Genomic DNA, 19033 nt, shown 5'->3' with positions numbered 1-19033 from the left:
TGCTTTAGGTAAGACTCCGAGAAATACATTGAATTGTTATGGAGAAAGCATACAACCTTGTCTTATTCCTGATTTTGGTGGGATTGCTTTGAGTTTCTCTCTATTTAGGTTGATGTTGGCTGTGCAATTTCTGTAAACGGCCTTTATTACATTGAGGCACGTCCTTTGAAAATGTTGCTTCCTTTTTTTTTTCTTTTTTTATTATAATTTATTCACATTACCTCCTGATTGTAACCCCCTTGCTTTTATCTTCCTGTTTTCACCCTCCCTCCCTCTTTTGCCCTACCTACTCACCTCCCTTAGAGCTCTGACAGAGGAGTCCTCCTCCCCCACTATCTGACCACAGCCTATCAGGTCTCATCTGCATAGACTGCATTCCCTTCCTCTGTTTTCCCACTGGCCCTCTCTGCCAAGGGCCACTGATCAAATTGCAGGGACCAGAGTTCCTGTCAGAAGCAGTCTCCTGCTCTACATCCCCGCCCTTCACCATGTAGGGAATAATCTGTCCATCAGCTACATCACAACACGGAGATCTAGCTTCTCTGCTTGAAATCTCTTTGGTGGGTGCATCAGTTTGTACAGGGCCCCCAGGTCCAGATCCAGCCTTGATAGTCTCCTGGTGGAGCTTCTGACAACACTCCCCCATCCTTCCATGCCCCTACTCTTCCAAACAACTCATAGCGCTTCGCCCAGAGTCTGACTATGAGTCCAGTATCTGCCCCAATCCCCTACTTGGTGGAGTCTCTCAGCGGACATCTATGTTGGTCTAATATCCACTTATAAGCAAGTATATACCACTGGGTCTCGGTTACCTCACTCAGAATGATCTTTTCTAGTTCCATCCATTTACCTGCAAATTTCAAGATTTCCTTGTTTTTAATAGCTGAATAATATTCCATTGTGTAAATGTACCACAGTTCCTTTATCCATTCTTTGGTTGAGGGACATCTAGGTTGTTTCCAGATTCTGGCTATTGTGAATAAGGCTGCTATGAACATAGTTGAGCAAATGTCCGTTTGTATGGTGAAGCATCTTTCGGTTATATGCCAAGGAATGGTATAGCTAAGTCTTGAGGTAGCCCTATTCCCAATTTTCTGAGAATGTGCCAGATTGATTTTCAAAGTAGTTTTACAAGTTTGCCCTCCCACCAGCGATGGAGGAGTGTGCTCTTTCTCCACACACATCCTCTCCAGCATGTGCTGTCACTTGAGTGTTTTATCTTAGCCATTCTGATAGGTGTAAGATGGAATCTAAGAATTGTTTTGATTTGTATTTCCTTGATGACTAAGGATGTTAAGGATTTCTTTAAGTGCTTCTCAGTCATTCGATATTCCTCTGTTGAAAGGTCTCTGTTTAGCTCTGTACCTTATTTTTTAATTGGGATATTTAGTTTGGTGGTGTTTAACTTCTTGAGTTCTTTATGTATTTTGGATATTAGCCTTTTATCAGATAGGGTTGGTGAAGATCTTTCCCCAGTCTGTAGGCTGCCATTTTGTTCTGTTGACAGTGTCCTTTGCCCACAGAAGCTTTTCAGTTTCATGAGGTTCCATTTATTAATTGCTGACCTTAGAGTCCTTTTTAAACTTAATCTCTCAAGAACTTTTATCATGAAGAGGTGTTGGATTTTGTCAAAGCCTTTTACTGCATGTAAAGAGGGGATCATATGACTTTTGTCTTTCAGTTTGTTAATATGGCAGATGGCATTTATAGACTTATGAACATAGAATGAATACAGAATGTTATTTCAATTTTCTTGTATCTGTTGGGATTTGCTTTGTGTATGAGTATGTGGTCAATTTTTAAGAAAGTTCCATGAGGGACTAAGAAGAAGGTACATTATTTGTGAATCTTTTTTAGTAAAGTGTCCAATAAATATCTTTTAGGTCCATTTGATTTGTAACATCAGTTGTTCCATCACTTCTCTTTTAAGCTTTTGTCTAGCTGACCCTAGATATCCCTACCTACTCCCCAAAGTTCTATATAACACTTGATCACCCTGAATAAAATTGATCTGTCTCATTGAAGCTGGTTTCAGAAGTCTGTCATTTCTGATGCTCAGGGGCCACCAAGCCCCCGGTTAGTGGCTTCTGCTCCCTTTGCCATCTTGGGCCAATATCCGCTGATGATGGGGGGAGGAGTTTTGTGTGTGTGTGTGTGTGTGTGTGTGTGTGTGTGTGTGTGTCTGTGTCTGTGTCTGTGTCCATGTCTGTCTGTGTTTTTAGGGTTCAGAAATAGCCACACACTGACCACTCAAACACCAGACTCAGACTGATGGAAGTTTATTTAAATGCTGAACAAGAACTGAATGCTTAGGGTCTGAATTCAGGAAGCAGACCTTGACACCAGCCTTTTTCTAAGGCAGGATTTTTATGAGAAAAAAAAAACGGTAACCAGGTAACCAGGTGGGAATCAAGGGGAAGGGCAGCATTATATCATTTTGATTAGCTAAACATAAGAAGAATTGATTTTGTTCTGAGCATAATGCACCCAGGTAGCTAGACAAAGCATTTTAAACTCATTGGCTGGGATTTAAGGTAGGGGATCTCTTGGGCACTTTACAGCTTTCTGGAAGTAAAGAACATAGCAAGGTGTTGTTTTCTTAACTCTTATAGAACATCGTTTATCTTTAACCCAAGCAGAACATGCATTTATCATCTATTGTTTTATTCTAAGCAGGAAACTTTGAACTTTCCTCGTTTCAGACAGTCGGGTCTTAGAACTGAAACTTAATTTCACCTTATGATCAAAACAGAAACGAGAGTAAAATAGCTTCTTACATGTTAAGAGCAATAGCTAGTGTTAGCAGGGGATCTACAGTTATGCTTACTAAAGTAGGTCTCAACAGAGGGGCTATAGAGTTACAACTGTGTGTGTGTGTTTGTGTGTGTGTGTGTGTGTTTGTGTATGTGTGTCTCTGTGTGTGTGTGTGTGTCTGTGTGTGTCTCTGTGTGTGTGTGTGTATGTGTGTGTGTGTGTCTCTGTGTGTGTCTCTGTGTGTGTCTCTGTGTGTGTGTGTCTCTGTGTGTGTGTGTTTCCCCTTCTGTGACTTGCTATTCTGGGACTATTTCTTTCTTTTATTTATTTATTTATTTATTCTTTAATTTGAAGTTTTCCTCCTAACACTTTTTGTAGAGCTGGATTTGTAGAGAGGTAGTACTTAAATTAGGAATGTCTTATTTTCTCCATCTATTGATTGAAAGTTTTTCTGTGTAGTGGTCTGGGATGGCTATTTGTGGTGTCTTAGAAACTGTAAAACATCTGCCCAGGATCTTCTGGCTTTTAGAGTCTCCATTGAAAAGTCGGGTATTGTTTGAATAGGTCTGCCTTTGTATGTTACTTGGTGGAGTTTTGTTCTTTGTTTTTGTTGTTTTGTTTCTCTCTCTCTCTCTCTCTCTCTCTCTCTCTCTCTCTCTCTCTCTCTTTCCCCTGTGAAATTTTCTTCTACGATTGTGTTGAAAATATTTTCTGTGCCTTTGACCTGGATTATTTTTCTCCTTCCCCAGTCTTAGATTTAGTCTTTTCATAGTGCCTCAGATTTTCTGGATTGTTTGGTTCAAGGGGCTGAGGGTCAAGACATGGGTTCTCTGTAGCTTTGGCTGTCCTGGATTCACTTTGTAGACCAGGATGGCATTGGATTCATACAGATCTTTCTGCCTCAGCCTCCACAAGTGCTGGAATCACAGGTGTGCGCCATCACACCCAGCATACCAGGAGATTTTTAGATTTAATATTTATTTTGACCAAGGCATCATTTCTTCTATCACATCTTTCATGTTGTGTCTGAGATTTTTCACTCTTCCATCTCTTGTATTCTGAGATTCCTGTTCAAGTTTATAAGTTTTTCATTTTTATATTTCCCTCAGTTTGGATTTTATTTATTGATTTTATTTCTGTTTTCATGTTGAACTATTTTATTCATTTCCTTCCACTGTTTGCTCTTTTATAAATATATTTAAGGAGTATATTCATTTCTTTTTTAAGGACCTCTATCATGGTCATTATTTTATTTTAACTATTTTAAAGTTTCTACTTATGCTTCAACTATGTTAGGATCTTCAGGGGCTGCAGTGGTAGAATTGCTCAGCTCTAGTGGAGTCTAGGTATCTGATTGTGGGAAGATTGTAATTCTAGATTCTGGTATCTGATCTTGTCTTTGTTATGAGGATATTTGGATATATCATGTCTGTTGCCTTATTTGGTTCTTGGGAGGGTGTGGTAGCTGTGTGTTGCCTTGTTAGAAATTCTTCTGAAATCCTGATATGTGTGGCTACTGGAGGTTCCAGGTAAAATGTGTTTCTGTGTTTTGGGAGCTGACATATAGCAATGAGGATGGGCTAGAAAGAAAAACAGGCAGAAAGAGTCCACAAGTGGGAGGAACTCAGGGTGTTCCCCAGAATCTTCTTAGTCTCCTGGGAATGGGGGTAGAAAGTGAAGAGAGGCCACAATAGGTAGTCTGCTACATGGCTGGGGATGAGACTCTGGGTGAGGGTTGCATATGGAGGAGAAAACTGAAGATCTGAAGCCCCCACTCCCTGTTTTCCTGTCATATCTGTTCCTCTGGCAGGCTTGGCCAGTAAGTTCTCAGAGAAAGTCTTCTAGGCTTTGAGGCTGGGACAACAGGGTGAGAGGGGAGGAAGATTGGAGGAGAAGACCTATATGATCCACTGGAGCAGGCAGAGAGAAGGGTAAGGCAACAATAGGTCATCTGCTATAGAGACAGGGGTGAGACTAGAGGGTGAATATCAAGGAGAGGGGAGACGAGTTAAGATCCACAGCTAACCTACCTGATTCCTTGGCTAGAATGACCTGTGGCTTCCCAGAGAGTGCCCGATGGAGTCAAGAACTGGAATAAATTGATGAGTGTGGGAAAGATCTATGTGATCTCCACGCCCATATAAGCCAGGCAAGCAGAGGGCTGCCTATGATCGTATGGCTCAGAGTGATTGACGACGAAGACATTTGTCAACTTCAGTCGACCGTATATGCCCACACACATATGAATGTACATACGTACCACTCTCAAACTAAATAAATAAATACCAAATGTTAGAAAGCATATGAGGAAAATGATCCCTTACACATTGTTGGTGGAAATCAGAATAGTGCTTCCTCAATAAACTAACAATAGAATGGCCACCTGATCCAGCTATCCCACTTGTCAGCATTTAAACAAAGGAAATACAGTCACCATACAGAAGAGAAGCATGCACACCGGTGAACTACCTCAGAGTTCACAGGAGCCAAGGTATGGAATCCACTTAAGGGCCCATCAACATCTAAATGGGAAAAGAAGTATACAGTTGCAATTGCATTTTGTTCAGCCATAAAGAACAGAATTGTGTCATTTGCAAGAAAATGGTTGGAAGCAGGAGACATCATATTTCTAAGCTAAATGACAAATACCTTGTGTGTTCTCCCATATGTGAAACTAAAAAAGAAAAAGAAAAGGGAGATGAGCCATTAGGGAAGGGCGAGGGTCCAAAGAGATGGAGAAAGAAAGAGGATAAGAGAGAGTAGAGGGAGGGTAGACACACCAATCACAATATATGTAGTATAGAAATGTCACAGTGAAACTCACTAATCTGTATAACTATTTGGCACTAAGGATAATTTTTAAAGAAAAGAGAAGGAAGGCTGTATGCAATGAACTCTTATAATATAATAATGTGGTGGTTTGAATAGGTATGGCTGCCATAGGTTCATTTGTTTGTATACTTGACCTATGGAGAATGGCACTATTGGGAGATATGGTCTTGTTGGGGTAGGTGTGGTCTTGTAGGAAATGGATCACTGTGGGGACGGCCTTTGAGGTCTCCTATGCTCAAGCTTCACCCAGTGTAGCACACAGTCTCCCTCTGCTGCCTGCACGTAAAGATGAAGGACTCTCTCAGTTCCTCCAGCACCATGTCTGCTTGCATGTTGCCATGTTTCCCACAATGAGTAAACTTCTGAAACTGTAAGCTAGCCCCAATTAAATGTTTTCCTTTATAAGAGTGGCCATGGTCTTGGCATCTTTTCAGAGCAATGAAACCCTAACTAAGACAAATAGCTTTTTCTCTACTATAGTGTAAAGAACACAGAAGTACAAAATAATATACCAACACCCACCTGCCTTATCCCTCTATCCCACTCAGCAGCTGCAAAGGGCCATCATTTTTATATCTCTTTTTAAATTAATTATTTTATTTCTTCACTTTATATCCCAATTGTAGCCCCTTCCCTCTTCTCCTCCTGGTCCCAACTTCCCTCCTTCTTCCCTGCATCCCCCCTCCCCTACCACTCAGAAGAGGGGAGGCCCCACACAACAAACAATCTATCCATATTAGCATGTCAAGTTGAATCAGGACTGAATGCATCTTCTATGACAGTGGCCTAGCAAGAGAGCCTCACCAGGGGAAATGATCAAAAAACATGCAAGAAAGTCTTCACACACATACACACACACACACACACACACACACACACACACACACACACACACATACACACACATGCTCTCCTTACTAGAGAACCCACATGAAGATCAAGCTGCCCATCCAGTACATATGTGTAGAGGGCCTACACATGTATATGGTCCAGTCCATACATTATCCTTGCTTAGTGTTTCAGTCTCCACAAGCCAACATAGGCCCAGATTAGCTAGCTCTGTTGGTTTTTTTGTGGAGCTCTTGTCCCCTCCTAATCCTTCCGTCTTTCTTCTCACTCTTTCACAAGACTCTCTACATTCTGACCAGTGTTTACCTGTGAGTCTCAGCATCTGTTTCTCTCTGCTGCTGGGGGGTGGGGGGGGCCCTCTCAGAGGATAGCTATTCTAGGCTCCCTTCTGCAAGCGTAGCAGAGGGTCATTAATTGGCTGGCTCTCTTGCATGGTGTGGCAGGCACTAGCTGGTCATTGCCTCACTTTCTGCTCTTTCTTTATCCTTTCACATCTTTAGGTAGGGTAAATTTTGGGTGGAAGTTTTTGTGGATGGGTTGGTGTTCCCCTCCCTCGTCGAGGAGTCATATCTAATTAGAGCATGACCACTTCAGTCTTCATGTTGACCACAAGTTGGGGTCTCAGATACAGTCACCCCATAATCTCCTAGGAGCCTACACTGTCATAGGTGTCCAGCCTGCCTCAGAGATGCCCCAGGCCCTGGCTTTCGTTCTCTCTGCAAGCCTTCTATCCTCCCACCCACCACACACCTCCACTCTGCCCACATCAGATCCCCACTCCCATTTGCCTCAGCACCCTCTCTCCTGTTTTGTTCCTTCTCTCCAAGCACTTCCTCTGTCAATTCTATTTCCCCTTCTCAGTGAGATGCATGCATCCCTCCTTGGCTCCTCCTTGTTACTTAGCTTCCTTTTATTTTAATTTATTATAATTTATTCAGATTACATCCAATTGTTATCCCTACCTTTGTAGTTTCCCATTCTCATTCTCCCTCCCTCTTCTACCCTACTCCTCTCCCCTAGACCTCTGACAGAAGAAGACCTCCTCCCCTACCATATGACTACAGCTCATCAGGTCTCATCCTGGTAGCCTGCTTCCCCTTTCTCTGTGTGCCCACCAGGCCTCTCCACCAAGGGGAAGTGACCAAATCAGGGACACCAGCGTTCATGTTAGAGGCAGTCCCTGATCCTCTCACAACCATAGAGAATGGACTGTTTATTGGCTATATCTGAACAGGAGGTCTAGGTTCACTGCATGCACTGTCCTTTGTTGTTGCAACAGTTTGTGCAGGTGCCTTTGGGTCCAGATCTGCCAGCCTTGATAGTCTCCTTTTAGGGCTGCTAAACCCTCTGGATCCTTCCAACCCCCATTCTTCGATACCACTCTCGGCACTCTGCCCAAGGTCCAGCATTGAATTTCAGCATCTGCCGTGATCCCTCACTGAGTGGAGACTCTTAGAGGACATCTATGTGGGGCTAATATCCACTTATAAGTAAGTATATACCATGCGTGTCTTTCTGGGTTTGGACTACCTCACTTGGGATGATTGTTTCTAGTTCCACCCATTTGCTTGTAAATTTCAAGGTTTCCTTGTTTTTAATAATTGAGTAGTATGCTATTGCATAAATATACTACAGTTTCTTTATCCATTCTTCAGTTGAGGGACATCTAGGTTGTTTCCAGGTTGTGGCTATTATGAATAAAGCTGCTATGAACATAGTTGAGCAAATCTCCTTGGTGTAAGGTGGAACATCTTTCAGGTAATGTGCCCAGGAGTGTAATAGCTAGGTCTTGAGGTAGCACTATCACCAGTCCACAACCATGGGACAGTTTTTCATCTTCAATATCTTCTTCAATTTCTTTCTTCAGAGACTCGAAGTTTCTATCATACAGGTCTTTAACTTGTTTGGTTAGAGTAATATAAAGATACTTTATGGATAATTGGTGGCTATTGTGAAAGGTGTGGCCTCTCAAAGCTTTTTCTCAGCCAGTTTGTTGCTTGTATCCAGGAGGGATGCTGGGTTTTTTGTTTGTTTGTGTGTTTTCTTTTGTTTTGTTTTGTTAATTGTCTATTTAGCCACTTTGCTGAAGGTGATTATCAGCTGTAGGAGTTCTCTGGTAAAATTTTTGGAGTCATTTATCTGAAAACAGTGATAATTTGAACTTCTTCCATTCCAATTTAGATCCCTTTGATCTCCTTAAATTATCTTATTGTTCTAGTTAGGAATTCAAGCATTATATTGAAGAGATATGGAGAGAGTGGAGAACCTTGCTAGTCTCTGATTTCAGTGGAATTGCTTTAAGTTTTTCTCCATTTAACTTGATTTTGCTTATTGGCTTGCTGTATACTGCCTTTATTCTGTTTAAATATGTGTCTTATATAGCTTATTTCTCCAAGACTTAAAACATGAATGGGTGTTGTATTTTGTCAAAATAATTTTCAGTATCTAATGAGATGATTAGGTAGGTTTTTTCCTTTCAATTTGTTTATATGATTTATTACATTGATGGATTTTTCATATGTTGAACCATCCCTGTATCCCTAGGATGAAGCTTACTTGTTCATAGTGGATGATATTTTTATAGGTTCTTGAATTCGGTTTGCAAATATTTTATTGAGTGTTTTTGCATAAATGTTCACAAGGGAAATTGGCCTCAAATTATTTTGGGGGGTCTTTGTATGGTTTATATATCAATGTAACTGTCACAGACATGAGGACAAGTCATAGAGGCTTTGCTTGACAAAGTTCCAAAGATCTCCAGCTGATCACCACTGTCTTTAAATATTATGTATAGTCCAGGTGTAATTTAGCCTAAAAATACTTTGAAATCTACTTTGTCTCCTAAAACTGTCTTTTCTCTATTTCTCAACCCTAATGAACTTCACAGTGGAAAAACTTTTTCCACAGAGAATTCTGAAAGAGAGCATCTGGCCAAAGACTTGAGACAATGAAAGAGTCTTGGCTCTGAGTATGGTGAGCAACCAATCAAACTGGTTGAAAAGAAAGTTAGGACTCTGACATAATAGTGCCTGGTTAGAGATTGTTAGCTGTAGAAAAATAAAACCTGTTTCGTTAGAGTCTGCTTTGAAAGTAATAGAAGGTGGGCTTGTAACATCATACTTTACACATATTTTACAATAGAGGACTCCTTGGCAGTTAACCTAGCCTAACCTCTTGGTTTGGGACTAAAAGTAGGTCAATATTTTAGTGTGTTAAGGACCTTTAGTTTCAAGCTATGCTGCTATGACAATCATGTAAACACAATGGCCTTAGCCCAGGGAAATTTATGATTAAGCTTTCCTGAGTATTGTTTAGGAAATAATAATCAGGTCATGTTCACCACTGCTTGGATATTGATTGATTTTTCCTGTATGCTGTATTTTAGGTTATACAAAACTGTTTCTATTTCATTGTTAGATTGTTGTCTTCCTCTGTTATTTTTAAAGGCTCTATTGATTGTTAAAGATGAGAAAATCATGACATAATCTATTATGAAAAAAACTGAATTGGTTAGCCTAAGTAACAGAAAGCAGTAGAAGAAAAATAAAGTTCGCTTGGGCTAGAAAACTCTTTTTATTTACACCATAATTTAGGCCTGGATCTTATTATTACTTTTCTCCTCCATTCTTCAATCTCTCCTCAACAATTATTGCCCTCTGGCTAATTGTTCAACCAACAGTTGGTTTCCCTTAACCAGGTGTTTCCTGCCTGCTCAGTTCTCCCTTCTCTCTTTCTGATTCTGCTTTGCAGGAGGTAACTGTGGCCTCATAGAGTGAGTTTGGCAATGTTTCTCTGTTTCTATTTCATGGAATAGTTTGAGGAGTGTTGGTATTAGCTCTTCTTTAAAAGTATGGTAGAATTTTGAATTGTGTGCTGAAATCATCTGGCCCTGGGCTTTTTGGGTTTTGGTTATAAGAATTTTAATGACTACTTCTATTTCCTTGGGGGTTCTAGGTCTACTTAAACTGTTTACTTGCCTAAAGTCTCAATCGGATATCCTCTCCTCTGACCCACTTTCTTGGTAAGTAAAGATTTTCATGGTACATATCCCTTGGACTAGTGTTTTGATATAAGTGAGTATATACCGTTTGTCTCTTTTTGCTTCTGGGTGAACTCACTCATTATGATAATTTCTAGATCAATCCATTTGTCCACAAATTTTGGGAATTCCTCGTTTTTAATAGCTGAGTAGTATTCCATCGTGTAAATATACCATGACGAACATTATATTCTCCACCGTTGAGTGGAGAGTGAGATCTGACTCTCACATGAACTCTGGTGCCCCTTTTCTGACCATGTCCCCCGGATGGGGAGACCTGGTGGCACTCAGAGGAAGGATAGCTAGTTACCAAGAAGAGACTTGATATTCTGAGGGCATATATAGGGGGAGGAGGTCTCCCTCAGTCACAGACATAGGGGAGGGGAGAAGGGGAGAAATGAGAGGGAGGGAAGAATGGGAGGAAACAGGGGAAGGGTTAACAATCGAGATGTAATATGAACAAATTAATAAAAAAATAAAATAAAAATAAACTGTTTACTTGATCTTGATTTAATGTTGGTAAGTGGTATCTATCAAGAGAACCATCCATTTCATTTATATTTTTCAATTTGTGGCACATAGGCTTTTGGATGATTCCTTGGATTTCCTCAGTATCTGTTGTTATATCCCCCTTCTCATTTCTAATTTTGATATTTTTGATAATATCCTTCTACTTTTTAGTAGTTTGGCAGAGGGTTTGTCTGTCATTGATTTTCTCAAAGAACTAGCTCTTGGTTTTGTTGATTACTTGTATTGTTCTCTTTGTTTCTAGTTTATTATTTCAGCCCTGGGTTTGATTCTTTCCTGCCATCTACTCCTTTTGGGTGTATACCCTTCTTTTTATTCTAGAGCTTTCAGTTGTGCTTTTAAATTGCTTGTGTGTGTTCTGTCTGATTTCTTTATGAAAGCACTTAGTGCTATGAACTTTCCTCTTAGCGCTGCTTTCATTGTGTCCTGTAAGTTTGATATGCCTTCACTTGACGTGCCTGAATTCTATAAAGCCTTCGATCTCTTTCTTTATTTCCTCCATGACCCAGAGATCAATGAATAGAGAATTATGCAGTTTCCATAAGTTTGTAGGCATTCTGTTTTTTGTTTTTTGTTTTTTTGTTTGTTTGTTTTTTGTTCTTGAAGTCCAGCTTTAATCCGTATTGGTCTGATAGAATATAAGGAATTATTTCAATTTTCTTGTATCTATTGAGGCTTTCTTTGTGACCAATTTTCTGGTTAATTTTGGTCTTTTGTATCTTCTATGCCTGAGATTCTCTCATCCATCTATTGGATTCTGTTAAAGATGCTTGAGTCTGTTATTCCTTTTCTCTTTCCTATGTTTTCCATCTCCAGGATTCCCTCTAATTGGCTTTTGTCATTGCTTCTACTTCCATTTTCAGTCCTGGAGAATTTTATTTCTTTCTTTCACCTGTTTCATTGTGTTTTCCTGTATTTCTTTAAGGGAATTATTCATTTCTTCTTAAAAGATCTCTGTCATGTTCATGAGACTGAGGTTAAGGCTGTTTTCTTATTCCTCAGATGTGTTAAAAATATCCTGAGCATGTTGTAGAATGATACTTGGGTTCAGTGTTAACATATTGACCAGGTTCTTATGCTGGCCTTTAGCTATCTGGTTGTCTCTGATATTGGCTGGTCGTCCCTGGGGGCTGCCAGCTTCTGGAAATGCACCTAGATGTGAGGTTCGGTAGATGGAGAGTGCAGGGGGGGCAGGTATCGCTCACCTCTGCTGTGTTTGCCCTGTGGTCTCATGATCCCTAGGGACCATAGGCCCCTCTGTCTCTTCCAAATGGCCACTGAAATCCCCCAGTGATGGGGTGCTGGACCAGGAATCGGGTGCTCTGGGGATCGGGCAGGTATCTCCATTGCTAAGTTTGCCAGGAAGACAGGGCAAGCTAGGAATTGTCTGCAGGGTCTCACCTGGTGGTCCCTGGTGGCTGCCAGTCTGTCTTGCCCAGGTGGCCACCATGCACTTCCAGAGATCAAGGTGCTGGTGGTCCCTGGGGCTGGCTGGCTTCTAGGAATGCAGGTAGGGGCGAAGTCTAGTACATGGAGGGTACAGAGAGTTAGACATAACTCACTATTGCTGTGTTTACCCAGTGGCCTAGTGTAAAAAAGTGGGCTAGCTCACAGAAATCTCACCTCTCTTCCCCAGTTGGCCACTGAGGGCCTCCAGGGCAAAGATGGGGCATTGGACTTGGAATGGAGTGTGCAGGGCAAAATATTGTCTTTAATGCATGGCTTTGGAGCCTCCTACACTTTGTCTAAAACTATATGAACTTTCTATGTCCACCCCAACTCTGACATATTTATTTACAATAGCTTTAGGCCTAGCTTACTTACTGTTGCTCCCAACTAGCTCTTATAACCTATGTCTAATCTACGTTCTGCCACATTGTTCTTTACCTCTCCTCAGTTTTGTACTCCTTCATACTAAGGAACACCCACTTCCTCATGTCTTGTTGGAAAATCCTATTACACCTTTTTCTTTCTTTCCCATCTCTCTGGAAGTCATTCATATTCTCTCCTGCCTTTACCATAGGCCATTCAACTGTCTTTTCAACCAGTGAGAAGGTGCTAACAGTGTTGAGAAAACACTGAGACAAGTGATGCTTAACTATACCAAATTCCAGGTCTGTACTCTTCTCTCTGTTGGTACAGAAATCAGAATTTTAATATACAAAGACAATCTTCATATCATGCACAAAATCATCACTCCAACAGTTTTCTATATTGAAACGTCATTGTCCATTTCTAGTGCTGTATATAGTTTTAGAAAATGTGGGCCAAAGTAAAATCTTCAAAAGCTTTAAAGAAATAAAAAGTATTCCCAGCTTCAGGCAAACTATGCCTGGAGCAGAAGGGGAAAGGAGCACATTAATTTTTATTCACTCATTGTATGTTACACATGGAAGGGGATGTTGGATATGAACTTCTATTTCCAGTATTACTCAAGATGATCTCAGCTAATCTTAGAAGCTAATCAGGGCTGGACCTGACTAGTACTTGGATTGCAGATATAGCAGGAATTGAGAAGTTGCCCATAAAAAAATGAAGATGATAATAAAAAGATGGGGCAACAAATTAAAAGGGCATCCTGTATACTGTGAGAGATGTTATGGGTCAAAATGAAGCAGCTTGATTCTAGTTAGCTAGACTCCAGCTTTAAATCAGAATGCAACTGAATGAAATGCAACAAGTGAGAAAGTTAATTCAGTGGTTTGGGAGGGGTTTGTTTATATATATATGTATATATGGACTTTCTGTGTCTCTGCAGCCCAACCTGGCTCATAGCAATCTTCTTATTTCACCCCACCACATACTGAAATGACAGGTATAAGCCATCACACTCGGGTGTAATTTTCTTATCCTGTTTTCACAGATTCTAGAAAGGTTATAAATCTTGCTTCTATAGTAAGGTCCATGTCAGCAACACAGTAGTGTTTCTTATTTCCATTAATGTGTGGCTGTCAACAGGGTATTCATGGCACTTCTTAAACTGTAGTCACATATCACATATTGCACAAAACTGATCTGCAGAATTTTATTTTCAGAAATGCTTTCCTATGTTAATAGTCCCTAAAGTAAGGATATCGATGAAACAATCTAATCAAAACACTTTAATTTTCTTCTCTATTTTTGAGACATAGCTTGAACTCTATATGCAGTTCCCAGTTGTTCTCCTACCTCAATCTCCCAAGCGCTGGAAATACAGACATGTATTACCATGACTGGCTTAATAAAAATTATTCAGTAGCACATTACTCTATGAGCACAAATATGTGCTTATTGATATGCTTATAAATTATAAAAATATATGCAATAACAGAAAGAATATAGATACAATAACAGATAGGCAATACTTCTAAGACTTGTAATTTTTTTTACTATCTTTTTATTGATAATACTCATATTACATCCAAAATGTTATCCTATCCCTTGTATCCTCCCATTCTTCCCTCCCTCCCGCTTTCACCCTACTCCCCTCCCCTGTGACTGTGACTGAGGAGGACCTCCTCATCCTGTATATGATCCTAGGATATCAAGTCTCTTCTTGGTAGCTTGCTATCCTTCCTCTGAGTGGCACTGGCCTCCCCATCAAGGGGACATAGTCAAATATGGGGCACCAGAGTTTGTGTGAAAGTCAAGGACTTGTAATTTTTAATAAATACAAACAATTTTATTTCATTATTTTAGAGATTAACTTATTTGATATACATGTATATGTTGCAGCATGAATTTATATGCACCAGGTGCCCACTGTAAAAACAATCAAGTCTTTTTTAAATTAATTTATTCATATTACATCTCAATTGTTAGCCCATCCCTGTATCTTCCCATTCCTCCCTCCCTCCCGCTTCCCCCCTACTCCCCTCCCCTATGTCTGTGACTGAGGGGGACCTCCTCCCCCTATATATGTTCTTAAGGTATCAAGTCTCTTCTTGGTAACTTGCCATCCTTCCTCTGAGTGCTACCATGCCTCCCCACCAGTGGAGAATGTCCTGTCCATCAGCTAGTCTGGGTAGGGGTTCGAAGTTTACTGCCTATATTTTCCTTGGCTGGTGACATAGTTTGAGGAGGACCCCAGGACCCAGATCTGCCTGTCATAAAGTTCTTCTTGTTGGTTTCCAGGACCCTCTGGATCCTTCTATTTCCTCATTCTTCCAGGATTCTTTCACCTAAAGTCTCAATAGGATGTCCTCCTCTCTGACCCACTTTCCTGGTAAGTAAAGTTTTTCATGGGACGTACCCCTTGGACTAGTGTCTCGATAAGTGAGTATATACCATTTAACTCTTTTTGCTTCTGGGTGAACTCACTCATTATGATAATTTCTAGTTCAATTCATTTGTCCACAAATTTCAGGAATTCCTTGTTTTTAATAGCTGAGTAGTATTCCATAGTACCACAGTTTCTTTATCCATTCTTCTACTGAGGGACATGTAGGCTGTTGCCATGTTCTGGCTATTATGAATAAGGCAGCTATGAACATGGTTGAGCATATGTCCCTGTTGTGTGGTAGAGCCTCTTCTGGGTATATTTCAAGGAGTGGAATAGCTGGGTCTTGAGGAAGCCCTATTCCCATTTTTCAGAGAGAGCACCAGATAGATTTCCAAAGTGGTTGTACTAGTTTGCATTCCCACAACAATAAACAGCCTTAATGTTAATGATATCTCCAACCCCTCCAAATAACTTCATTTTAAATTAATAAGCTTATCCAATGAAATTATATGAAAGCACTTGGAAATGTCATATTTGGAAATACCTACAAAATACTGATGGATGAGGGAGATTTGTCTGTTTTAGAATACCAAATTCTGAAAAACTATGTGCAATAGTTTGAATGTATCCCTTTTAGAACTCACTTTGAAGTTTGATTGCTAGTGTAATAGGGGTAAGTGGTGAGTCAGGAAGTAATATGCTCATAAAATGTGAGCATACAAAAAGGTGAGCCTGGGCCCTCTCATTCCTTATCATCATCTCTTGACCCTTCCATTTGTTACTTTCCTGTCTCAGACATGAAGTCATAGAGGCTTCGCTTGACAAAGTTCTAAAGATCTCTGGCTGATCACCACTGCCCCAAAATATTACATATGGTCCAGGTGTAATGTTTAGAAATTGCTATTTATTCTATCTTTTTTAATTTGTTTTTTTATTAATTTATTCATATTACATCTCAATTGTTAGCCCTTCCCCTGTTTCCTCCCATTCCTCCCTCCCTCCTACTTCCCCCCTTCCCCCCTCCCCTATGTCTGTGATTAAGGGAGACTTCCTCCCCCTATATATGCTCTTAGAATATCGAGTCTCTTCTTGGTAACTTGCTATCCTTCCTCTGAATGCCGCCAGGCCTCCCCATCCAGGTGACGTGGTCAGAAAAGGGGCACCAGAGTTTGTGTGAGAGTCAGATCTCACTCTCCGTTCAATGGTGGAGAATATCCTGTTCGTTGGCTAGGTCTTGGTAGGGGTTCAAAGTTTACTGCCTATATTCTCCTTGCCTGGTGCCTTAGTTTGAGGAGGAGCCCAGGACCCAGATCTACCTGTCATAAAGTTCTTCTTGTAAGATTTCCAGGACCCTGTGGATCCTACTATTTCCCCATTCTTCCATGCTACTCTCGCCTAAAGTCTCAATAGGATGTCCTCTCCTCTGACCCACTTTCTTGGTAAGTAAAGTTTTTCATGGGACTTATCCCTTGGACTAGTGTTTTGGTATAAGTGAATATATACCATTTGTCTCTTTTTGCTTCTGGGAGGACTCACACATTATGATAATTTCTAGATCAATCCATTTGTCCACAAATTTTGGGAATTCCTTATTTTTAATAGCTTAGTAGTATTCCATAGTGTAAATGTACCACAGTTTCTTAGGTTTAATATCCAAAATATATAAAGAACTCAAGAAATTAAACACCACAAAACCAAACAACCCAATTGTAAAATGGGGCTTGGAACTTAACAGAGAATTCTCAACAGAGGAATATCAAATGGCTGAGAAACACTTAAAGAAATGCTCATCCTCATTAGTTATCAGAGAAATGCAAATCAAAATGACGCTGAGATTCCATCAGAATGGCTAAGATCAAAAACTCAAATGACACCACATGTTGGCGAGGATGTAGAGAGAGAGGAACACTCCTTCATTGCTGGTGGGAATGCAAACTAGCACAGCCACTTTGGAAATCTATCCGGTGATTTCTCAGAAAAATGGGAATAGGACTTCCTCAAGACCCAGCTATTCCACTCCTTGGAATATACCCAGAAAATGCCCTACCACACAACAGGGACATATGCTCAACCATGTTCATAGCTGCTTTATACATAATAGCCAGAACATGGAAACAGCCTAAGTGTCCCTCAGTAGAAGAATGGGCTATTTATTCTAAAACTGTTTTTTTTTTTCTCTCTCTTTATTTCTTACCCCTAAGGAAAAACATACAGGGAAAACTTTTTTCCACAGAGAATGTTGAAAGAAGGCATCTGAGCATCTGACCAAAGGCTTGAGACGATGATAGAGTTTTTTGCTCTGACTGTGAGCACCCAAGAAGAAACTGAATGTAAGAAAGTTAAGACCTAGACATAACAGTACCTGGCTAGATATTGTTACCTGTAGAAACATTTACTTAGAATCTGCGTTAAGAGCAATAGAAGGTGGGCTTGCAATGTCATGCTTTACAGACATTTTACAATAGAGGACCCCTTGGCAGTTAGCCTAGGCTTGGATATTACACCTGTTGGTCTAAGACTGGAAGTAGGTCAAGTTTTTTCTTTAGAGAACATTTAGGTCAAGCTATGTGCTATGACCATCTTGTAAACACATTGGCTCTAGCCTGGGGAAATTTATGATTCAGCTTTCCCATGCATTGTCTAAAAGATAACAAGCAGGTTATGCTAACCGATGTTTGGAAATTAATTAATTTTTGTTGTATCCTTTGTTGTAGGTTACAGAACTTTTTGTATTTCCTTGTTACACTGTTGATTTTTGATTACCCTAGTGATTTTAACAATGAAAAAATCATGGTAGAATGTGTAAGGGGAAAAACATGAGAGAGTAAGCTACAGTGTGGTGGGAAACAGCAAGAGAGCTAGAGAGATTGGGAACAGCAGGAAGGGAAATAGACAGATGAGGAACAAGCAAGCAAGGAGATAAAAAGATGGGTGACAACAGGCAAGGAGATAGAAAGATGGGTGACAGCAAACAAGCAAAATAGATAAATAGATAATTAGATGATAGATGGTAGATAGATAGATAGACAGACAGACAGACAGACAGCAAGTAAGCGAGCAAGGAACAAGGAGTCAGACAGACAGCAAGTGAGACAGAAAGCCAGAAGAAAAGTTCTGGGCTTTAAGATCTTCAGTTTGCACCACATATGCCTGAGTCTCCTAATGTATCCTCTCTCTCTCTCTCTCTCTCTCTCTCTCTCTCTCTCTCTCTCTCTCTCTCTCTCTCTCTCTCTCTCTCTCTTATTTCTTTCTCTATGTAGCCGTGGCTGTCCTGGACTCCTTTTGTAGACCAGGCTGGCCTCGATCTCACAGCAATCCACCTGCCTCTGACTCTCGAGCACTGGCATGAAAGGTTTGTGCCACCAGGCCCAGCTCTCTGAGTATTTCTTTTTCCTCCATACCTCAACCTCTCCTCAACAACTAGCTCCTCCAACTAATTGTTCAATCAATGGTTGGTTTCCCTTAACCAGCCATTCACCAGCTGCTCAATTCTCCCTATGGCGGATCCACCTCTGTTCTCTCCTCTTAGGGAGTAGCACTTCCCTCTAAAAACACAGACAAATGGTCTTTACCTGTGGCTGGCACTCTGATACTAGCTGGTACTTCCCAGCCTCCAAAACTTCTACCGACACTGTGAGCATTCATCCCTTATAAATTACTCAGGCTGAGGTGTTCCATTAGAGCAACAAAAATAAGACTGAAAAAAAAAAACCCCAAAGTACAGAACGAACTCCGTAGCTCTGCTGGTGTCAGAAATACATTTGACTGGCCAAATACAATTGCACTCTTCTTAAAAGAAATCTTTTTATTGCTAACAAAAGAATACTTAC

The sequence above is a fragment of the Acomys russatus genome, chromosome 27, assembly GCF_903995435.1.
Source record: "Acomys russatus chromosome 27, mAcoRus1.1, whole genome shotgun sequence".
NCBI classification, from domain to species: Eukaryota; Metazoa; Chordata; class Mammalia; order Rodentia; family Muridae; genus Acomys; species Acomys russatus.
The sequence above is the reverse complement of the archived record's forward strand: the minus strand, read 5'-3'. Positions refer to the sequence as shown.